The 25,330-nt window shown below is 39.7% G+C and overlaps 1 pseudogene; it reads left to right on the forward strand.

Annotated features, from left to right (window-relative positions):
* Nucleotides 1-23,836: 23,836 nt before the first annotated feature.
* LOC138086317 (phosphatidylinositol N-acetylglucosaminyltransferase subunit Y-like) lies at nt 23,837-24,707 on the forward strand (annotated as a pseudogene).
* The last annotated feature ends 623 nt before the right edge of the window (nt 24,708-25,330 follow it).

Raw genomic sequence — 25,330 nt, forward strand, 5'->3', positions numbered from 1 at the left:
CTTCTTAACAATGCTTCACTTTCCATTGGATATTTAATTCTCCATTGGGTATTATGATGAAACTAAACCCACAACTAAAGAAACTTGCCACCAGCAAAAGAAGCCCCAAGAGGTCCCTGGAAGCCGTTTCTCATGAATTCTTCATCTCATTACTCTGGTTCAGCCAGGAGACAGACAGGTGACCAGAGCCCAGCCAATCAGTGGTGACTCCCTGGCCAGACTGCTATTCCTCATAGAAGACCATTCCTGTCCTTCCTGCTTCCTTCCCATTTCCAAGTGTAGGTCTCCAATCTTCCATCAACAGTTGTTTTTTCCCAGTTTCTCAAGTATATTTAAGGCCTTTGAACTTGCCCTTCCCTTTATCTGAAATTCTTCTCCCCCAAATCTTTGGGAGTGCATTGTTTAAATAGAAAGTGTTATCATTTTCCCAGGCAATTAGTCTGAGTTGTGTTATTAAAAGCACCAGAAAAAATTCAAAAGTGATAATGTAGTGCCATTCAAACTATTAATTATAATGTTGCATTTTCTAAAAACAAGGAACATTGTATACCTGGCTCTCTAGATGTTATTTTCCTGATTCAAACAATAATTTCCTACTCTTTACATACATGTAATGTGTTCAAGGTCTAAATTATTTTTCCTGTCATATTTCATTCTTTTTTAACCTAATCAAGGTTTCATCTAACTGAACAACATACATAATATATCTTCTAGACTTCCCTTTCCCTGTATTTCAGCTTAGCTGCTTGCTTCATCTCAAATACTTTCATCTTACTTTTCCTTACCCCTTTTTCTACATACATATATTTATGGATTAAAACCCATTTTTTCCACAAACTGTCTATGACCAGTCACTTAGAAACATTTTCTCTGAGTTCCCAATATACTTTATGTGCATTATCGCTATAGGACTTAGCACAAGACAGGAAATCGTATTTGATGAATGTTTTATGTTCCGTGGTGGCTCAGACAGTAAAGCGTCTGTCTACAATGCAGGAGACCCGGGTTCAATCCCTGGGTCGGGGAGATCCCCTGGGGAAGGAAATGGCAATCCACTCCAGCACTATTGCCTGGAAAATCCCATGGACAGGGGACAGTCCATGGGGTCACAAAGAGTTGGACACGACTGAGCGACTTCACGTTCACTTTATGTCCCCTACTAGACTATAAGTTTCTCACTAAGGGAGCAGAGGAAAGGTATTTGTTGTTACACCACTGACATTTGAAATGCCTGATACTCAGATATTTATTGAGTATTTCTTCTATGCAAGGCATATTCTAAAATTTTCAATTATAAAAGTGACTCAAGTAATACTAGCTGTTGTTACAACCCATTTGTAAAATGAGGAGGGTCTGGGGTACATAATATTTAACATCTTTGGTTTTCTTGAAAAACAAAACTCATAGTTCAGCCATAGAAAAATACACATACAACAAAGTAAACAGGAGAACTGTTAAGAGAAAAAAAATACTAAGAATGGAGGACTCTCATAGAAGATAATTAATTCTCTAGAGGAGGAGAAGGTGTAGGTTTCACAGAGGAATCACCATAGTTTGCATATAATTCAGTACATATTTGTGGTGGAGAAAGATAAGCTTGGATACATTTAACAAACTGTACTATGTTGAGTTACGTATTGCAGGAGAGAACAGTGCCTTGGATGATGCATAGTCAAAAAGTACCTCTCCCAAAGTTTACTTTTTGATTTTGAAGTGCACTCCATGATTTATCCACCTGATTGTTTCTGGCATAGACTTCTCTGAAATCAAGTCTAATAACTGAGGATGGACCAAAGGAAGAAAGCAATTCTGGAGCTAACATGTACTATGAAGGTTTCATTTAGTGAACTTGGCTACATTTAACTATATGGAGAAAAAAAAAAAAAGAGTATAGGAAAAAAGAGCATTGATACTAGAAGGTGAAAGGGCCATTCCTTTGACTCCATTCTCCATGAAGACCTCTACTTGCCTTGTGCTTGCAGGCAACCAGTGTTGAAGAAACATACACTCTTTTGAGAACTCAGCTATCTACCACAAAGCCAGTGGATCTGAGACAATAGCCCTTTAATCTGAAATGACAAACTCATTCTTTTTTCCCTAATCAGAGATGGATCTACTCCTATCAGCTAAGTCTACCATGTTTATTTCCAATTGATCAATAGTGACACCTGCTGGCTTAGGATGAGAGACACCTGTTTGTCTGAAATGACACAACTAAATTAACTGTGAGAAATTGTGGCCATAGCCATCAATCCAAAACACCAAAATAAAAAAAGCTTTAAGACTAAGCTAATTATTACATGAAAATTCTCAAGATGATGACAAAAATGAATCAATGGGTTGTAAATTTGGTGTTCATGCAGAAATATGGCCTCAGACTTGTAAAACCCTTGAAGAGATAGTAAAGATGTCCTATTTGACCTGACCTTCCTCACCTCACTCCTAGATTAGGACGGCACCTTCCAATCCTGGTCCCTGCCTTTAGCTTCATTTTGTTCCAACTCATCCTACCAAAGCACCTAGAGTAATATGGTATGTCACACTCTTGTTCCAGACTTGTGATTTACAAGGGCAAAGGCAGGTACATACGTGGTACACAGCCTCACAGTAACACCTGCTCAGATCCAGTGGCAAGACTGAAACCTGCTACCAGGTATGCTCTGACAGGCAGAGACACAGCTGCCAAGGGTCTGAGCTGACACATTCCACAGCATGATGCCTGAATGGTGGCTTGGCAGGTCTGTGGAGCGGGACTCTCTCTCAGATCCACCAGCCCCTTGCTCCTGTCCTGTTCTCAGCTTTAGTCGTGTCTTCAAGTGCCTCCTGCCTATCGATCTCCCAAGCTGTGCAGATGCCCTTCAGTCCCACAGTTCTGCCTCCAAGGTCTGGTATTCCTGAGGAGAAGACCATGCTATGAAACTACTCATTGCAACTCCTCTCAGTTTCCATTCAATTTAGTGCCTGCTTTTAGTTAGTCCTCACAGGGGAAAAAAGACAATATTAAAGTTAAGCTAAGTAAATTTGCACTTTAATGAGAAAACCTAGTCAGATAATATATTCAACCCAAAGTAATATATCTTTAATGACCTAATGAGCATCATGCCAAGTAGTGAGAAAGAGATATTTAGGGTGGTGGGGGACAACTTTCCAGATGCACTTGAAATGAATACATACAAATAAAAGCAATAATAAGTCAGCCTGAATTATTAGGCATTCACATATATGAGACATAGTGATATATGTTTGACTTCTCTTACCATATAGGACCATTACAAAAATCTTAATAAGTAGGTTCATGATACCTAGCTTATAGATGCCTATACAAATGTTCAGAACATTTAAGGAACTTGTCTAAGATGACAAAGCAAATACACGGTAAATCTGGGATTCCAGTCAAAGTCTTCCTGATTCAGAATTTATTCATTTAACTGATTATGCTCTGTTGCGTGTTTCTTCTAAGCCTGGCCCAGAACATCAATGACACCTGACTGTTTAAGAGAACAAGGCGTAGGCTCCACAGGTAACCGTCCGAAGGAACAATTTAGAAAAGAATCATGTAAACTGTGAAGCAGTATATACTTGCTTATTATTATCATCATAGGAAGAATGAGGTATAAAGTTTTAGCTTTTATGTAATTCTATAAAAATTGATGCTTTTGAACTGTGGTGTTGGAGAAGACTCTTGAGAGTCCCTTAGACTGCAAGGAGATCCAACCAGTCCATTCTAAAGGAGATCAGTCCTGGGTGTTCATCGGAGGGACTGATGCTAAAGCTGAAACTCCAGTACTTTGGCCACCTCATGCAAAGAGTTGACTCATTGGAAAAGACCCTGATGCTGGAAGGGATTGGGGGCAGGAGGAGAAGGGGACGACAGAGGATGAGATGGCTGGATGGCATCACTGACTCGATGGACGTGAGTCTGTGTGAACTCTGGGAGTTGGTGATGGACAGGGAGGCCTGGCGTGCTGCGATCATGGGGTCGCAAAGAGTCGGACACGACTGAGCAACTGAACTGAACTGAACTGATAGGACACGTGGAGTGAAAGGGAGATTCAGGATGACAGGGACCTGAGAAAAGACATCTCAGCAAACACAATGAGTTCATCTTTTTGTGGAAGTATGTCCACATGGACACACAGTAATGTGCTGGGTTTAATTAACTCACTTAGCTACCCCTGTCCTAACTGTTTTATTTGCGATCAATCAACCTCAGCTACTGAGCATTTGGTGTCATCAGCACTGCATTAGATCCTGCATATGTCTAACACCATAGTCTTTTCACAAAACAAAAAGCAAAAAATGAATAGGTAATATATCTACCTGCTTCAAATAGTTAGCTTAACTGAGTCAACAAACATGAATTTGGGCCAACTCCAGGAGACAGTGAAAGACAGGGAAGCCTGGCAATACTGTAGTCCATGGGGTCACAAAGTGTCAGACAACTTAGCGACTGAACAACTGAGAACCTTATGCCTATAGCATCCTCATTCTCTCAGTTCCCCTCACCTCTCCAGATAACTCATTAATAGTTTTCTGTATATCCTTCCAGGGCCTCTTTACACAAGAAAAAGAAAATGTAAATATATATTCTTATTTTTCCAACTTATCTAGGAAACAGAAAAATTTTAAAAGACTAGTGTTACAAATGATAATATAAAAATGATAGGATTTCAGAGAATGCAGAGATCACAGATGAGATAAGCACTGGTAAAATGTCTTAGGAGTTTACAGGGAGACAGGACAGTATTCCTTGAAGGAAGAGGTAGCTTACACAGCATCTTAATTCACCTGCAGGTGAATTTCTTGCTAACCTTGATGATTTCTAAAATTTTCTCAGTTAGCTTCCTCCAGTCTCCATTTAGATTCACATCAAGAAGCAAACACTGTTAATTGCAACATTTTCCCTGTAGAAACTAATTATAGCCCAATGCTGTCAAAACAAGGCAAATTGTTAATGATACTTTACCTGACAAAAAAGAAATAAAACTATTTTTCCACAAAGGAGAATGTTGGGATTTTGTCACAAAAGGCATTTTAATCATAATTATAAAAATGAAGAGGACTGCTGGAGAGAATCCATCAGGGCCCATCATGCTCACCTGGTTCTCCTCAAGAAGAGAGATTGGAGGGGCAGATGAGGGCGGGAGGAGGGAGAAGGGAGAACTGGTTCTCCCCTTGAAGAGAGGCTGGAACGGGAGAGGGAGAGGAGGAGGGAGCTTCTTCCCTTGGCCTAGGCTTCAACTTTCCGGATAAGACGCTGATACAGACAGTCCCTATGGTATATGGGCTGCTCAGGACCTCTGACTGTTTCCACAGATGTACAAGCAGCCATTCTGTAAGCTGTTTGAAAGCCTCTGTTCATTCATTTAACAAACACTGAGTATCCTTGACCTCTCAGGCCCTTCTCTAGGTACTGAGATCATGGAAAGAAAGAAAGTGAAGTCGCTAAGTCGTGTCTAATTCTCTGCTACCCCATGGATTGTAACCTACCAGGTTTCTCCATCCATGGGATTTTCCAGGCAAGAGTACTGGAATGGGTTGCCATTTCCTTTCCCAGGGGATCTTCCTGACCCAGGGATCGAACCTGGGTCTCCCACATTGCAGGCAGATGTTTTTACCATCTGAGCCACCAGGGAAGTCATAGCAAGTGATTAAACAGAATTAAGAAAACCAAAGCAAAGTAGAACAAACAAAATAAAACAACAAAACCTGTCCTGTGTGGTTTATATTATATTATATATAATATTATATAATAAGATAAATAAGCAAAAATATATCTATATATGTCAGATGGTGGTAAGGTTACACAGAAAAACAGAAAGTTAAGGAGTTGCATAAGGAGTGTAGGGGTATGACTTAAAATAGGGTGCTTGGAATGGGACTCACAGAGAAGGTAGCATTTGAGCAAAGACCTAAAGGCAGTAAGAGATAAAACCTTACAAGTTTCTTTAAAAATCAGAAAATATAGCAGAGGCAAAGTTGACATTCATCCAGGAAGGTTAATAATGTCAAACAGGTTGTTAAAATACTGAAATATGTCTGCACTAGATGGTACAGCCACCTGTACCGGCAGTAGACAACTAAAGGTGTATTCTTCACACAACAAAAGTCCTCCAGGACCTTCTCCTTCTGTTTCCAAATGTCCCTTTCCTTCCTCTTAGAAAGACCTCAGTCATGAGGTTTAGGACCCATCCTAATCCAGAATGACCTCATCCTAACTTGATGACCTCTGCAAAGATCCTATCCAAGTAAGGTCACATCACAGGTACTGGGAGTTAGGACTTAAATATATCCTTGGGGGAGACATAACTCAATCTACCCTAGTAGCTTTGATCAGGGTAGCAGCAGTGGATATGGAAAAATGCATTTTGACTCAGTATATTTTGAACAAAGAGCTAGTAAGTTTATCTGAAAGGCTGGATGTGAGAAAAAGAGGTATCAGATTTGATTCCAAAGTTTTTTGTTCTGGGAACCCAGAAGGATGGAGTTGCTATCAACTAGGATGAAGAAGAGAGAAGGGACAAATTTGGGGCAGGAATCAGGAGTTCAGTTTTGAATATGTTGAGACATCTTAATAGATATAAGAGTAGAGGATGAATAGGCAGTTAGATTCCACCTTCTTACTTTTATATATTCCCTATAACTTCCCCCAGTGTGAGGTATGGCAGATGTCTTAACAAATGATGTGTGTAAAAATGAACGAATCAAGGACTACAAGCAGAAAAAAACATAGTTAAAACAAGTATGGCTTTTTTTAAACTTAGGATGAAAATGGTACTTCTTAAGAATAGAAACTAACATTTGTATACCCTTTCCCATTTGCAAATTTTCATTTCATTTTTCACATGCCTTATTTTAACCATTCCTTAATTTACTGATCCATAAATGCCATAATTATATCCATCCTTTTCTCCTTTACCTTTGCCTCTCTTCTTTCCTCAGCTATTTGTAAGACCTCCTCAGACAACCATTTTGCCTTTTTTGCATTTTTTTTTGGGGGGGAGTGGTCTTCATCACTGCCTCCTGTACAATGTCATGAACCTTTGTCCATAGTTCTTCAGGCACTCTGTCTATCAGATCTAATCCCTTGAATCTATTTGTCACCTTGACTGTATAATCATAAGGAATTTGATTTAGGTCATACCTGAATGGTCTAGTGGTTTTCCCTACTTTCTTCTTCAATTTAATTCTGAATTTTGCAATAAGGAGTTCATGAGCTGAGCCACAGTCAGCTCCATTTTGTTTTGCTGACTATATAGAGCTTCTCCATCTCCAGCTGTAAAGAATCTAATCAATCTGATTTTGGTATTGACCATCTGGTGATGTCCATGTGTAGAGTTGACTTTTGCATTGTTGGAAGAGGGCATTTACCATGACCAGTGCATTCTGTGGGCAAAACTCTGTTAGCCTTTGCCCTGCTTTATTTTGTACTCCAAGAACAAACTTGCCTGTTACTCCAGTATCTCTTGACTTCCTACTTTTGCATTTAAGTCCCCTATGATGGAAAGGACATCTTTGTTGGTGTCAGTTCTAGAAGGTCTTGTAGGTCTTCTAGAACCATTCAACTTGAGCTTCTTTGGCATTAGTGATTAGGGCATAGACTTGGATTACTGTGATATTGAATGATTTGCCTTGGAAACAAACAGAGATCATTCTGTCATTTTTGAGACTGCACCCAAATACTGCAATTTGGACTCTTTTGTTGACTACAAGGGCTACTCCATTTCTTCTAAGAGATTCTTGCCCAAGTAGTAGATAAAATGGTCATCTGAATTAGATTTGCCCATTTCATGCAAAGATGGGCACAAAGAAGGACAGATGGTATGGACGTAAGAGAAGCAGAAGATATGAGGAAGAGGTGGCAAGAATACACAGAAGAACTGTACAAAAAAGATCTTAATTACCCAGATAACCACCATGGTGTGATCATGTACCTAGAGCCAAACATCCTGGAGTGTGAAGTCAAGTGGGCCTTAGGAAGCATCACTACGAACAAAGCTAGTGGAGGTGATGGAATTCCAGTTGAGCTATTTCAAATCCTAAAAGATGATGCTATGAAAGTGCTGCACCCAACATGCCAGCAAATTGGGAAAACTCAGCAGTGGCCACAGGACTGGAAAAGGTCAGTTTTCATTCCAATCCCAAAGAAAGGCAATGCCAAAGAGTTCAAATTACTGCACAATTGCACTCATCTCACACACTAGGAATGTAATGCTCAAAATTCTCCAAGCCAGACTTCAACAGTACATGAACCATGAACCTCCAGATGTTCAAGCTGGATTTAGAAAAGGTGGAGGAACCAGAGATCAAATTGCCAACATCTGCTGGATCATTGAAAGAGCAAGAGAGTTCCAGAAAACCATCTATTTCTGCTTTATTGACTATGCCAAAGCCTTTAACTGTGTGTATCACAATAAACTGTGAAAAATTCTGAAAGAGATGGGAATACAAGACCGCCTTACTTGCCTCCTGAGAAACCTGTATGCAGGCCAATAAACAGTTAGAACTTGACATGGAACGACAGACTAGTTCCAAATAGGGAAAGGAGTACGCCAAGGCTGTATATTGTCACCATTTATTTAACTTATATGCAGAGTACACCATGTGAAATGCCAGACTGGATGAAGCACAAGCTAGAATCAAGATTGCTGGGATGAATATCAATAACTTCATAGATGCAAATGATAGCACCCTTATGGCAGAAAGCAAAGAAGAACTAAAGAGCCTCTTGATGAAAGTGAAAGAAGAGAGTGAAAAAGCTGGCTTAAAACTCAACATTCAGAAAACTGAGTTCATGGCATCTGGTCCCATCACTTCATGCAAATAGTTGGATGAACAATGGAAAGAGTGTGAGACTTTATTTTGGGGGCTCCAAAATCATTGCAGATGGTCACTGCAGCCATGAAAAGGACACTTGCTCCTTGGAAGAAAAGTTATGACCAACCTAGAGAGAATATTAAAAAGCAGAGACATTACTTTGCCAACAAAGGGCCATTTAGTCAAAATTATTGTTTTTCCAATAGTCATGTATGGATGGAGTTGGACCATGAAAGAAAGCTGAGTTCCAAAGAATTGGTGCTTTTGAACTGTGGTGTTGGAGAAGACTCTTTAGAGTCCCTTGGACAGCAAGGAGATCAAACCAGTCTATCCTAAAGGAAATCAGTCCTGAATATTCATTGGAAGGACTGATGCTGAAGCTGAAGTTCCAATACTTTGGCCACTTGATGTGAAGAATTGACTCATTGGAAAAGGCCTTGATGCTGGGAAAAATAGAAGGCAGAAGGAGAAGGGGATGACAGAGGATGAAATGATTCGATGTCATCACTGACTCGATGGACATGAGTTTGAGCAAGCTCCAGGAGTTGGTGCTGGACAGGGAAGCCTCGAGAGATGCAGTACATTGGGTCACAAAGAGTCACACACAACAAGCAACTGTACTGAACTGATATCTATCCTACAGTGAGAAAACCAACAGCTGGAGAAGTTAAGCCAATTTACCAAGCTTACCCAGAGAGGAAGAAGTAGAATAGAATAAGGCTTTAGTTCCAGACTTCTACCCCAAATTCCAAGCCCTTTTCACTATACAGAGTTCTCAGAGATATACATTCTGATCAGATTAGTGGTTCTATTTCCTCTGTTATTTAAAAATTTCTTATATCAGAGTAAACATAAGAAAATTAGCTAAGTTCGTAATAAGTGGTCTTCAAATCCCACTTTTTTTTTTTTAATGCTAATCTCTTTTCATTTGAAATAGCTGATTAGCTTGAAGTAACTTTCCTAAATATAGATATTCCACATCTTTTCTGTAAAAATGCTAGATATACCCTGTTTTTGCTTTGACATTCAGCAAAGCAGTGCTGACTGGAGCACTTAACTACAATGAAGAAATGCCCTCCTTCACTCTCAGGAGGAGGAAACTTTGTAAATCATGAAATTTGCATTTTTAGTTCTACCTCTCTCACTAACTCTTTGTGAGGCTTTGCATGAGCCATGATTTCTCTGGGTCACAGATGTAGCAAAAGTAAAATGACAGGTTGAGATTTGATGGTCTTAAGACAGCACATCAGGGCTGTATATGGGCTCTGAAGTCAGACAGAAATGGAGCCAAATCTCAAGTCTACCACATACCAGCTACTAGCCAGGGCAATCACCATCTTTAAGCCTTTATTTCCTTACCACTAAAATGGACAAAATGTCTACTTTTCTGTATGGTTGTATGGATTAAATGAGACAAGGTATAAAAAGCACTTAGCATGGTGCCTGACATATCATAACAGCCCAATCCAGTTGGTTACTGCTGTCAACATTAGAATATTATGCATCCTTGTACTTCAGAAAATGGGTAGCACCTATAACATAAAAGAAAATCAGATAATGCAGCTGAAAGAGTGTGAAATAAAAACCATGATGTTTTATTTCTCTAATTTACTGATTCATTCATGATCTGTACTATTCTGGCTCTGTGCCTTGGTTTACTGGTCTTTAAAATGGACAAAGTATCACTACGTGTTTCCTTTACAAATATGTAGGGTGATTAAAAACTACTATGTTATTCATATGCCATACTTTCCTGATAATATCATTCATGCCTTGCCTTTACATCATTAGCTAGAATTTAGTTCAGTTCAGTTCAGTCACTCAGTCATGTCTGACTCTTTGCAACCCCATGAATTGCAGCACGTCAGGCCTCCCTGTCCATCACCAACTCCCGGAGTTTACTCAAACTCACACCCATCTAGTCGATGATGCCATCCAGCCATCTCATCCTCTGTTGTCCCCTTTTCCTCCTGCCCCTAATCCCTCCCAGCATCAGAGTCTTTTCCAATGAGTCAACTCTTCACATGAGGTGCCCAAAGTACAGGAGTTTCAGCTTCAGCATCATTCCTTCCAAAGAAATACCAGGGCTGATCTCCTTCAGAATGGACTGGTTGGATCTCCCTGCAGTCCAAGGGACTCTCAAGAGTCTTCTCCAACCACCACAGTTCAAAAGCATCAATTCTTTGGTGCTCAGCCTTCTTCACAGTCCAACTGTCACATCCATACATGACCACAGGAAAAACCATAGCCTTGACTAGACAGACCTTTGTTGGCAAAGTAATGTCTCTGCTTTTGCATATACTATCTAGGTTGGTCATAACTTTCCTTCCAAGGAGTAAGCATCTTTTAATTTCATGGCTGCAATCACCATCTGCAGTGATTTTGGAGCCCAGAAAAATAAAGTCTGACACTGTTTCCACTGTTTCTCCATCTATTTCCCATGAAGTGATGGGACCAGATGCCATGATTAGTTTTCTGAATGTTGAGCTTTAAGCCAACTTTTTCACTCTCCTCTTTCACTTTCATCAAGATGCTTTTGAGTTCCTCTTCACTTTCTGCCATAAGGGTGGTGTCATCTGCATACCTGAGGTTATTGAGATTTCTCCTGGCAATCTTGATTCCAGCTTGTGCTTCTTCCAGCCCAGCGTTTCTCATGATGTACTCTGCATAGAAGTTAAATAAGCAGGGTGACAATATATAGCCTTGACGTACTCCTTTTCCTAGTTGGAACCAGTCTGTTGTTCCATGTCCAGTTCTAGCTGTTGCTTCCTGACCTGCATATAGGTTTCTCAAGAGGCAGGTCAGGTGGTCTGGTATTCCCATCTTTTTCAGAATTTTCCACAGTTTATTGTGATCCACACAGTCAAAGGCTTTGGCATAGTCAATAAAGCAGAAATAGATGTTTCTCTGGAACTCTTTTGCTTTTTCCGTGATCCAGCAGATATTGGCAATTTGATCTCTGATTCCTCTGCCTTTTCTAAAACCAGCTTGAACATCTGGAAGTTCATGGTTCATGTATTGCTGAAGCCTGGCTTGGAGAATTTTGAGCATTACTTTACTAGTGTGTGAGATGACTGGAATTGTGTGGTGTTTTGAACATTCTTTGGCATTGCCTTTCTTTGAGATTGGAATGAAAACTGACCTTTTCCAGTCCTGTGGCCACTGCTGAGTTTTCCAAATTTGCTGGCATATTGAGTGCAGCACTTTCATAGCATCATCTTTCAGGATTTGAAACAGCTCAACTAGAATTTTATGACCTCCACTAGCTTTGTTCATAGTGATGCTTTCTAAGGCCCACTTGACTTCACATTCTAGGATGTCTGGCTCTAGGTGAGTGATCACACCATCGTGATTATCTGGGTTGTGAAGATCTTTTTTGTACAGTTCTTCTGTGTATTCTTGCCACCTCCTCTTAATATCTTCTGCTTCTGTTAGGTCCATACCATTTCTGTCCTTTATCGAGCCCATCTTTGCATGAAATGTTCCCTTGGTATCTCTAATTTTCTTGAAGAGATCTCTCGTCTTTCCCATTCTGTTGTTCTCCTCTATTTCTTTGCATTGATCATTGAGGAAGGCTTTCTTATCTCTTCTTGCTATTCTTTGGAACTCTGCATTTAGATGCTTATATCTTTCCTTTTCTCCTTTGCTTTTCCTTCTCTTCTTCACAGCTATTTGTAAGGCCTCCCCCAACAGCCATTTTGCTTTTTTGCATTTCTTTTCCATGGGGATGATCTTGATCCCTGTCTCCTGTACAATGTCACAAACTTCCATCCATAGTTCATCAGGCACTCTGTCTATCAGGTCTAGGCCCTTAAATCTATCTCTCACTTCCACTGAATAATCATAAGGGATTTGATTTAGGTCATACCTGAATGGTCTAGTGGTTTCTCCTACTTTATTCAACTTAAGTCTGAATTTGGCAATAAGGAGGTCATGATCTGAGCCACAGTCAGCTCCTGGTCTTGTTTTTGTTGACTGTATAGAGCTTCTCCATCTTTGGCTGCAAAGAATATAGTCAATCTGATTTTGGTGTTTACTATCTGGTGATGTCCATGTGTAGAGTTTTCTCTTGTGTTGTTGGAAGAGGGTGTTTGCTATGACCAGTGCATTTTCTTGGCAAAACTCTATTAGCCTTTGCCCTGCTTCTTTCTGTTTTCCAAGGCCAAATTTGCCTGTTACTCCAGGTGTTTCTTGACTTCCTACTTTTGCATTCCATCCCCTATAATGAAAAGGACATCTTTTTTGGGTATTAGTTCTAAAAGGTCTTGTAGGTCTTCATAGAACCGTTCAACTTCAGCTTCTTCAGTGTTACTGGTTGGGGCATAGACTTGGATTACTGTGATATTGAATGCTTTGCCTTGGAAATGAACAAAGGTCATCTGTCATTTTTGAGATTGCATCCAAGTACTGCATTTTGGACTCTTTTGTTGACCATGATGGCTACTCCATTTCTTCTGAGGGATTCCTGCCTGCAGTAGTAGATATAGCTAGAATTAGGCCTCTTAAAAAATCTTTCATCTTTTAATTAGAAAGAAGAAACTATGAAAAATCAGCTAAATGATAAGTGCCATAAATTATGGCATCAGAAAAATAGGCAAAGCTGTTTCTAGCAATGAAACTTACTGACAACTAAGAACTGCTCAAGAAAGCACAGGCTATTTCCAGTAACACATAAACATAGATGCCTTGGGTGGCACCTTAGTTTCTCCTGTAATGAACAATATTATTGCTAAAAAAAAAAAAAAAAGGTATTTTCTCAACTGAGTGGAAAGCAAGAAGAGATCATACAGTACATTTGTTTAGGCTGGTGCCTGATTCCAGAGCTATAGTTGTTTGCCTTATTGTGAGTTGAGGATCCAGGGCAAAGGTCTCCCAACAATGGGGAACTACAAGGGAATATGGGTGCTCCTCTCCATTATTCAGTCAGATCAAGTAAAATCCTTTGGCTCCTTCTGACAGTCTGCTACTCAGAATTAAGAGAATGTTTCACGCTCATTATATTGCCTTGGAGTTGGTCTTCAGTAAATGTTTGTTGGGTGAGCAAGTAGAAATAATTCAGTTCATTGGAGTTCAATGCTTGATTTGAACCTTTAATAAACCAGAGCCATGGTCTGCCCTTTATTAGAACTACTCATGCCTAGTCTCTTTTCTATCCATATTGGAGAAGGCAGCAGGCAAGGTTTAGTCATTTTGGAATCCCAAATACCTTACGTGTAGTAGGAGCATAGTACATATTTTTGCAATTGTGTTAGCTCAAATTGCTTTTAAACTCCTTTAAAAGGGACCCTAAGGAGAGCCGATGCACAATCTTTTCTTCTATTGCCAAAAGGACATCCATGAAGAGTCTCTATGCACCCTTATTATTCACCCAGAGATTTCCAGAGCACTACTCTCTTCAAGGCAGGGCAACAGATATACTAATGACCCAGGCAAGGTTGCTGCCCTCCAGAAATTCACTGCTTGGTGGGAAAAAAGATGGAACACATACAAAGATAAATAGAAGATAGAGCAAACTGTGATCATGTGCCAGCCAAGAGGTAAAACCAACAGTGAGAGGAGACTGCTACATCAAAGTGAGTTGTCACTTAGAAAAAATATTTACATTGAACATTTTAAAGATAAGCAGGTACAACTTTCACTTGTAAAAAGGATATAGCCAGCAGTCCCTGATGCAACCAGTCCTGACTTTCCACTCTGGTACTTAAGAAGAGAGAAAAAGATGAAAATTAGGCACACTGAAGATTAATATTGGAAAGAGGCCCATGACTGGAATTTAGAATGACTTTGCACTACACCTAAGGTCAATGGAAATGGCTTAGGAAACTCAGTCAGAAAGAACTGTATCTGTATTTTACCTCTTGAAACAGCCTTTTCAAGTACAGAAAGATGGCAGAAAGAACTATCCTTCTACCACTGCCAGCTTCCTGGTCCAAAGAATCTCTGGAATCTCTACCTAATGGAAAACTGATCAGACTTGAATGCATGGCCATAACTTTTGAAGATCCTCTTTGCTCCTACTTTTTTATACCCATCTGGGAACAACTTATATAAAATAACTTGCTAGAAACAAGTGGTTTGGACTTTTTCTTTTTACATTGCATCCCAAAATATGATTCCTATAAAGACAGAAAAACTCTAAGAAGAATGCATGCTAGGATTATGCTTTTCCAAATACTGGATTAGTTCGAAGTATCAAAGAACCAGACAGTGTATGTGGGGGAAAATCTTAGCCCCATAAAACTAAGCCACGTTAGATGCATCGCTATTTGACACTGGGAACTGAGCTGCAAGTTAGAAACAACCACCACAAGAATTTAGAAAAAAATTTGATCCACACCCAAAGGGGGGATGATAGGGTCAGGGGAGATCCATACAATCAGTCTATGGACAAATGCCAGCTTTCAAAAGATCTCCCCTTGTTTGAAGATGAAAAAAAATGACCCCAAACACACCCAAGGGTCTTATGAAAATACACTGCAAAACAATGGAAAGAAAAAAAAATCATTTTGAAGCTTTGGAAGAACAGATCTCTAAAAATGATCTGTACAGAACTCAGAAGAAAATTTTATAATATCATGTGATGTCATTAGTGTGCTGCTACAAGATATGATTGAAATGAAACCGGAGAAGAAAGTTATTATGAGAATAAGCTGAGATGTAAACAGAGTATAGTGTAATGAGAGTGAGCCAAGAAAAAAAGGGAGCTGGATAATATTATTACAAATTGCAAGGAGACTGTAAACTTGTAATAAGACCATCTAAATCCACCTCAGAGGTAGTAAAATAAGGCTTGTCAGTACAGAAAATTAAATCCGTAACTTGGAAATGCTTTCTGAGGATATAGGAGAAAATAACAAAAGATCAAGAGGTGAAAGAAGGTGGTAAGTAAGCAGAAGGGAGAAAGAACAGAGAGATACCTAAGAATTGAGGAATCTCAAGAAGCAAGATAGAACAATTGGAACAAATGCATTAGAATAAGAAATGATTGGGGGCAAAGAAAAATTTCAAAGATGAGTCAAGAATGAATTAGCATAATATAAAATAATGGATAGTAATAATAAAGATTCCTTGAACATCTATCTAAAGATTTTGTTCATGTTAATTTCATTAACTCACAACTTCATATTAATAAAGTTATGTCCATTCAATCAATGATGCCATCCAACCAACTCATTCTCTGTTGTCCCCTTCTCCTCCTACCTTCAATCTTTCCCAGCATCAGGGTCTTTTCCAATGAGTCAGTTCTTCACATCAGGTGGCCAAAGTATTTGAGCCTCAGGTTCAGCATTAGTCCTTTTAATGAATATTCAGGATTGATTTCCTTTAGGATTGACTGGTTTGATCTCCTTGCTCTCCAAGGGACTCTCAAGAGTCTTCTCCAACACTACACTTCAAAAGCACCAATTGTATGATGCTCAGTTTTCTATATGGCCCAACTCTTACATCCATATATGACTACTGGAAAAACCATAGCTTTGACTAGACTGACTTTTGTTAGCAAAGTAATGCCTCTGCTTTTTAATATGCTGTCTATGTTGGTCATCACTTTTCTTCCAAGGAGCAAGCATCTTTCAATTTCATGGCTGCAGTCACCATCTGCAGTGATTTTGGAGCCCAAGAAAATAAAATCTGTTATTGTTTCCATTATTTCCTCATCTATTTGCCATGAAGTGATGGGACTGGATGCCATGACCTTCATTTTTTGAGTGCTGAGTTTTAAGCCAGTTTTTTCACTCTCCTCTTTCACTTTCATCAAGAAGCTCTATTGAGACTTTTTTTCCCTTCAGTGTAGTCTCTGTGCCTAAGAGTTACCTAACAGTCTTAAATAAATAAACTGTTGTTATGTTTAAACTAGTTAGGATGGAGTCTGCTTTGCCCCCAGCAAGCCACCCAGATTTGAGTTCTGCTCTAGTTATCAAAAGAAGTCATATACTCTCTCTAAGCTTGTTTCTGCATATCATATCTTACTTGATTAACACAATAACCTTATGAGATTGAGTCTGTCTTCCTCAAAGACCCCAATCATACTTCACTAAGGCAATACAAATGCTTTCCTCATTCTCATTTGAAAGTCACACTCACTAGACTATGTCTACCCTCCAACTCTTCTATTTGCAAAGATGTGCTAATTTGGGCCTAGAGATGCAGTGAACTGGAATCCTAGAACTGGGTGGGGGTGGGGGCAGGGTAGGGTTTTAAAGAATTTCTAGCTCAACCACTCATCTGATATATGGAAAGTCAACACTGGGAACTCTTATGTTGATATATTTGCAATCCGTCTAAAGCTGAACTTACCCTGAGCCTGCTTTTTGCCACAAGTGTGCAGCAAAACATGACATTAACCAGTTGTTTTGTCTACATGTCACCTAATTTGAGCACCCTTGATAAACTGACTGTAGTGATTAGTTATTCATTTACTGGAGAAGTTCATCCCAAACGCCTATTCCAGAAAATGGCAGACATAACAATCTTATGAGGCATTTTCCTGAGAAAAGCTGGTCTGGAGCTTCACTTCTGCCAATCACTATCACCTTCACTGACAAGGTGATATCTAGCAGCTCAAAGAGAAATGGTAAAAAGAGCCAAGCCTGGCAATAATACAAACTGTATAACCCAAACTGTTCCAAATTGAACCTTAGGCAGTTTCTCCAAATGAATTATTCACTAACTTGCCCAAGGTCTAGAAAGCTTCTCCATAAATTTTCCTTTGTATATTTATAATTACAGACTTCTCTCTGAATTGTTGTCCTTTGCCCTGGGTAGCATTTCACACTAAATGTAACACAGAGGTCACATCCCTTTGCTTCCCTAAGGTATTTTTACTGTGGGCTCTAATTTTCTGGCTTCCATTCAGTGACCACATTTGCTTTCTGAGCACCAAGTTATCTTCTCATTTTATGAATGTGGGCTGACACAGATGCCACCTGGCAACATGAGAAGATGCTGAAGGCAAGGAAATGGCTTGTAGATGAAGACCACAAACTGAGCTCAGGCTCGGAAACCCTCCAGTGCCCAGCTTTCAGGAGCTAGGAATGGTCATTACATCTATTCTTAGGATCAACATCTCAGAGGATGTCTACACCATTGCTTTGAGGTAGACATTCTGGGAATGAGATTTAAGAGTGGACTCTTACTACCCAGTGGACTATTTGGTTTCATCTGGAGATGGATTCTGCCATCCCCAGAGTGTCTTTATGTGCATGCATGCACATGTACACACACGTACACACATAAGACTAAACAGTGTCAGCCTGCTTGTCTGCATGTAAACAAATTCATCCTCAATGACTCCTTCTCCTCCCTCCTGCATTCTGGGTTGGCTCTCAATTCTAAGTAATGCTCTTACATTGCCCAGTTCCTTTTCCAATGATGAAATTGAAACTTCCTCTCAGTATTGAAAAATCGTTCACACTAAGACTTGATGACCCCTACCGTTTCTGTTATCTCTGAACTTCTCATGATTCTTTCTCACTCATCAGTAATGGGCCCTGACTCACCTCTCCTCTGGGACTACTTCTGCCATCATGACTGTAGACCTTAGCCTCCACATGATGGCCTATCTACCATTTTGGCTTCTCAGTCCTTTAGCTCAAATGACTGTTTAACCACTTTAACCTCAGACAGCCATTCATGTGGTCACTTCCTAGACATATTTTTATCATCAGAAACTGTGCCACTTGTAAAATCTCCAGTTCATACTTTGAACTTGCTGTTCACCCTTACAGTAATTTCTTGCTAATATTTCCCCTCTAACAGTTCTTTAACCCCACTGACTTCTCTATCACATTACTATCATTTTTATAAATTGTCTCTGCTTCATGTCCTAACTTTCCTCTTATTATCCTGCCCAAATCCCATAATGCACCACTCAAATAACTGCTTTTAAAACACCTTATTTTCTTTGCCCTAGTCTCTTTCTGTTACACTTGCCTGGCAAATAACAACCATAATTACACTCAGATATACCTTTACTGTACATAGTCTCCTATGCAGATAAATTTTCCTGGAGAAAATTAGCAAGAGTTAATTAGCAACAGTTAGCAAATGTACTAACTGGACTCATGTAAAATTTATGACCACAAATATTACATGGGCATTCAATATTGTATAGCAATCTTATATACTTCTTCAGTAAATTAACTTTCCCACTCTTCAAAATGGCTATTTCATACTTTTCTTTTTTCTCAAATCTCCACCACAGTCTTCTCTCTCTACTCTCTGCTGATAACTTTGCCTCAGAATTCAAAGGTAAAAGTTACAGTGAGATCAGAACAGTCTCATCTTCCCACTATCAATTCTGCCAACTTATCCACAGCATATGTTCTAAATCCCTGCATGTGAAAATGAAAGTGGTATCCCTGTTCTTAACAAAGAAAACACTTTTCCTTGTGCATTGGACCCCATCTCATCTCAACTTCTCAAGTACTCTGAGGCAAGTGTCTTCTAATGTGACACAGCTGGGGACCACACTTGATCCATAAATCAAAACGCTAATTAAAGCTGGGTATCGGGAAAGTCCCCTGGAGAAGGAAATGGCAATCCACTCCAGCACTCTTGCCTGGAAAACCCCATGGTCAGAGGAGCCTGATAGGCTACAGTCCATGGGGTTGCAAAGAGTCAGACGTGACTGAGCGACTTCACTTCACTTCACTTCATCATTAAAATAATTATAACTAACGTATACCATTCATTCATTTGCCAGTCTTTTGCAGGACAAAACTTGCAGTTCTGGTTCTCCTTTTGCATACATTGTGTCATCTATAAATTTTAGTTTTTTTTTTTCTTTTCAGTTCAGGGAGAATGGAAAGATGCTTAAAAATGATCTGAGGCCAACATCCTTGATTGTTACGAGTTCCCCAATTATTTATAGTTGTGTTGCTCATAACAATAGATAAATGTTTTTAGTAACTTACTAAAAAACTCTTTTCAAAGCATTCAGCTAATGTTTCAAGCAATTTTTCAATGGTTTTTTCATTTTGTGTAGTATTTCATTACATTACATAACTATAGTAATGAATACAATAGGCTGTACTGGTCGACTAGGGCTGCCATACCAAAACACCCAGACTGAGTGGCTTGAAAAACAGAAATTTATTTCTTACAGTTCTGAAGGCTAGAAATCCAAGATTAAGATATCATCAGGTTTGGTTTCCTGGGAGGTCACAGGACAGGATGAGACGATGGCCTTTGGCTTACAGATGGGCACCTTCTGGCTGTTGTCACATAAGGTATTTTCCCTCAGTGCACATGTTCCTGGTACCTCTCTTCCTCTTCTTAAAAGGATACCAGTCCTACTGGCTTCGTAGGTGGCACAGTGGTAAAGGATCTGCTTGCTAGTGCACAAGATGCAAGAGACTTGGGTCCAAGAATGGCTACTGACCCCAGTATTCTTGCCTGGAGAATCCCATGGACACAGGAGCCTGGCGGGCTACAGTCCATGAAGTTGCAAAGAGTCAGACATGACTGAGCACAGCACCTACTAGATTAGTGCCCCACATTTAGGATCTCATTTAACTTTTCAGAGCATCCTTAAAGGTGTTATCTCCAGTTACAATCCATTGGAGGTTAGGACTCCAACATAATGGACTGAGGTGGAGGGCAACATTAAGTGTATAAATTAGGCTTAGCAGTTTTGAAGATGAATTACAACTGCATCTTTGTAAATGACAGATCAAATTGAAAACCACAGTTATTCATGGGCTTCAGAGTGTGAAATACCAGTCATGGGGATCACTGCTTTACCCACCCACCCCCCTGCCCCCCCCCAAAAAATGGACAAAGACTGCTAATCCAATCTGAAGAAGAGGTTGATTAAGAGAATTTCAATCATACTTGTGTATCTACGTTATCAGATTTTTCCCCTCTACTAAACGAGTTACATCTCTGTATAAATATGGTTTAAAATAATATTTTAGAAAAGATTTTCAAAATGAACCCTTCCTTGGTCCCATGTCCTTCGGCTGCTGCTCTATTTCTTTTCTCTTTCCTCCCCTCCCAATCCCTCTTAACCCATTTACTCTCTCTCAAGCCACAAAAGAACTGTACATATTTGGTGTCCATCTTTATTTCTTCCTTTGCTATCCACTCTGATTGGGCATAATGGTCCTTTTCAAGGTCACTATAATTTTCATCTTGCCAAAGTCAATGGTTAATTTTTTGTTCTATCTTGAATTCTCCTTGGATACTTACAAAGTCGATTGTTCCACCTTTTAAAAAAATGTTTTAATTTCTGGCTCAGTGACAGCCTCTTTCCTGTTTTCAGTCCCCTACTATCACATTAGCCCGCCAGTCTTGGAGTGTCCATGGCTCTGTCCTTGGCTCTCTCATCATCTTTTTTTACATTCTATCCTCAATGTAATTCTCATCCCATCTAGACTTGAAAAACCACTCTGACATTCATAATTCTCCTACATTTCTTCTCTCATGACCACACTCATATATCTAACTGCCTATCTAACATCTCCACTTAGATGCCAAATGGCTTCTCAAATGGAAAGGGACCAAATTAGAATTTGTGCTTCCCACTCCCACCTTCAATACAGAAAAACTCTCTTCTTTGCAGCCATTCCATGTTCAGTAATGGGGCCACAACATCACCAGTTACACAAATCAATGGTGTAGGAGACACTCAGATTTCCTTTTCGTTCCTAACATTCTACACCCATTCATTAGAAAGTCCTATCAGTCTTTCCCCAGAATCTATCCCAAAACCCACCTCTTCTTATCATCTCCATGCCACCTCTCTTGTCGTAGCTACTTATCTCTCCCCTGGGTTGCTTCTACAGCTCTAAGTCATCTTCCTGTCTCCATTCTTGCCAGTATAATCACTACAGTCCATCGTCTACAAATAAGGCTTCTAAAATGTAAACCGGATCATACCGCTCCCCTACAATAAAATTCTATAGTGGTCTCCATTATTTTTGAACAGACTCTAAATTCCTCCACTTGACTACAAGGTGATCTGACCTCTACTGACTTTTTGATCTCACATTTCTTTATTTTCTTCATTATCCACTAGCTTTCAGTCAAACTGGCTTTCTGTCCACCCCTCAAACACACCAAACTAGTTCTCTTCTGAGAGCCTTTCCATATGTGGATTCTTCTTCTTGAAGCACTCTTTTCTTAGATCCTTGCAGAGTGGCCTTCGATTTTCTTGTCTGATTGAATAAACGTAAATGACTGCTATGACTAACTGCATTGTGCAATTTTTTTAAAGGCCAGACAAAATCTTAACCTAAATGAATTTAATTTTATGAATGGAAATGAGGGTGTCATTATGTTTGATGAAGGAAAAAGGGAAGTATAGTAGCTTCCTAGGCTGGACCAGTCAGACCACATACACTTTTCTGGTTTTCTTGCTTCCTACCTTCACTTTTCTGCTTGTGGAAATTCAGTCCTGGTAAGTTCATGACTTGGACCTCCCATGTCAACCCAGCTCACCATAATCTGAGAAAACGTTCTACTTGCTATCTCCCTGCCATCCTCCAGACATCTCCTTGGGATATCCTCCCAGCCAGGCTTCAGAACCAGCTATATAATATGTGGGGCCCAATGAAAAATGAAAATGTGAGGTTCCTTTTTCAAAATTATTAAGGATTTCAAGATGGTGACAGCACAGCATTAAACCAAGAGTGAATTCCTTCTAAATACAGGACTCTGGTGACTGCATAGGTCACATACCTTTGAAGTAGTTTCTTAGGCCCTTCTTTGACATTAGGCTCATTTTCTTTCTGATGTATCTTCTAACACACCTTTCAATCTCTCCTTCATTCTGACTTCTCTCTCTTGATTCCTGTCCCCAATACAACATTAATGCAATGTGTGAAAGGTGAAATGTTAGAGTGGAGAGAATCATGGGCAGAAGGAGCCGGAAGCTTGAAAAATCAGGGAATGAGGGTGGAGACACAAAGCCTGGCAGGCAGGAAAATAAAAATGCTTGCTCACATTGTGGCAGGTAATAATCACCCAAGGCTTTAAAATCCCTGGATTCTGATATTTTGATATCTCTACAATCCTCCCAATTAGTTTTGTTCATATAAGGGACTAGACCCATAGCAAGAATGGTGCTTTGTTACAGTTAATTAGCTTGCCTTTACTGTTGTCATGAATTTTATCCTTTTTACATCGCCTAGAGGAAAAAAATCTCTCTTGTTATTCCAGATGCATGAGTCTATTTGCCTTAATCTGTACACAAACTGAACTGTACAAATTTCCACTGTTTCTTTGCCTATTTCTTTTCACTGGGAGAGATTCATTTTGAAACTGAGTTCACACTTGAAGAATGAAGCCCAGCTCATTGCCAGCAGGCCTGGAATTCAGCTATTTTCAGTGTAAGCAGGACTTGAGCAAAGCTTAGATAAAAAGTAAAATATTGGGGCAAGCAGAAGGAACTGTGTAGACTCAAGAGACTTTTGTGTTAGTGTTTTCCCTTCAATGGCTACTTATATTTGATGGGTCACATGTAATTTTCTCCTCTTTCCCTTTGGCATTTCTTCAAATAATGTGTGTCACCACTAAAAGGCAGTCAGGTCACTAGAGGTACTTTCAATGCTTAAAATTTTCAGGGAATCTCATTTTCATATGAAAAAGAGGCTACTTCTTTCTTTCTTTTTGGGACATCACAGCTGTCTCTCTCCTCTTCCCCTAACTTCCCAGTGACTTTAAAAAAAAAAATTAGTCTGCCTCTGACCTATTTTGGTGACTTGGATCTCCATGGAGATGTCTGGATTCCTAATATAAAATATCTTCTGTCCAATTCCAATTACCCATTTACTTGAACAGTGAACACTGGCACAGAGATATTTTTGAGGAGCCAAAAAGCTAGAATACAAATAATCTGAGGTGACAGTGGTGCCACTGCCTCTTGGCAGTACCTCACATGTTCTTTAAGAAACCTTAGTTCTAAAGTATGCCACCCTACTCTCAACAATGACCTGTGCCTCTCATCCCTTCTATAGCGTGAATCCTAAGCCTAACTTTAGACTGACACCAGTCACCTAAGCTCTTTCTCCAGCCGACCATGTTGGAGGGTTAGTTTACAGTCTATAGGCGCCTCCATGACAATTTGATGCAAGAGTAAGTTTGTGTCCCCCTGGTCAATATAAGCTCCAACTGTCCCTAAGCAGAAAACAGGAAAGAAATCTTTGAGCAGGAAATCAGCAAAGAAGAGTAAGCCATTCACAGGGTAGCCGAGGGAATGCAGAGGCCCTGTTGTGGGCTACCCGCCCATGCTGAATGGAGTGTGCAATCAGCTTGCCTCTGTGCTGTGAGGGACAACCCCACTGCCGTCCATGGTCACCCACTCCCTGCCCCCCACCCCAGGTGTCTGTATGCATCGGGGTCATCGCAATCTGCAAGAAAAGAATGAGAGGAAGGAGAAACCACCCCACACCTTTGACCCAGTGCTACTTGAGTTCCTAGTGTGCCTGCTCTCCAAGAAGCCACTCAGCTATGAAGCATCAACAAATGAATTGATTAATGAAGACTTAGGAATAGCCTATTCAATTATTGATGGGATTCCCAACATGATACCACAGGCAGCTAGGATGACACATCAAAATAAGAAGCAAGAAGAAATGGAGCATTAGATCATATTTAAAAACAACAACATGCAACTAAATATTGTAAATACCATCTACATTTTAAAAAGTCAGAGTGGCAGGTAATAAGTGGAGGAAAAGAATATTTCTGTCTCTTCCTATGTTGACTGTCTTTATTCCATTGGTAATCTTTGGCAGGACTGTTTTACTTGGCCTCTGTGAAAGAAAAGTTCCCACGGGGCTGCACTAGCACTGTGCTTTTACAGTCTGCTCTTGCCGATTACCATACCTGTTTATGTGTTCTTCCACCTTTGGACTTGGATGGGTATTAAACATTTCAGGCATAATTAATGCAATCAGAGCCAAGATGGTATATCCTAATGATATGTTTGAATGCCTATCTCTGAAAGCTCAACTACATGGAAATACTGGAAACCCACTTAATTTGCAGGAAAGTTGCTTTGCCTAACTTCTGTTAAAGGCTTAAGGACTATGGGAGGATTAAGCTGCAGAGGCTTCTTCATTGCACTTTGGTTTTGCCCATGTTTTTTGAAGGTTGTCATTTATACCTCAGGTATCAGAAGAAACATTTCAACAAAGTGCCTTGGAAATTAACAGCTCCAACCATCATCTGATGACTTACCCCATTCATAATTAAAAGTTCCCAATTTTAAATTTTATGTTTATTTTAGATTCAAAGTCTTTGGTAAAGTCACATGTTAAGGACGACTGAAATAATTCCAAAGGAGCAATGTTGGAGTAGCTTAGAGAAATGCATCTGCACTAATGTGATATAAAATCGTAATGAAATGAAAATTACATGGACTTGCCAAAATTCAGTTTGTAAAATCACCTTCATTTCTTTGGCATCAAATGCTTACATTAATTATAATAAAATAAGATATTGATGCTTTCCAAAAAAAAAGAGTAACCCTTTCAAACTAGATAGAACAGAAGAACATTTCTTAAAATGC

The sequence above is a fragment of the Capricornis sumatraensis genome, chromosome 9, assembly GCF_032405125.1.
Source record: "Capricornis sumatraensis isolate serow.1 chromosome 9, serow.2, whole genome shotgun sequence".
Lineage (NCBI taxonomy): Eukaryota > Metazoa > Chordata > Mammalia > Artiodactyla > Bovidae > Capricornis > Capricornis sumatraensis.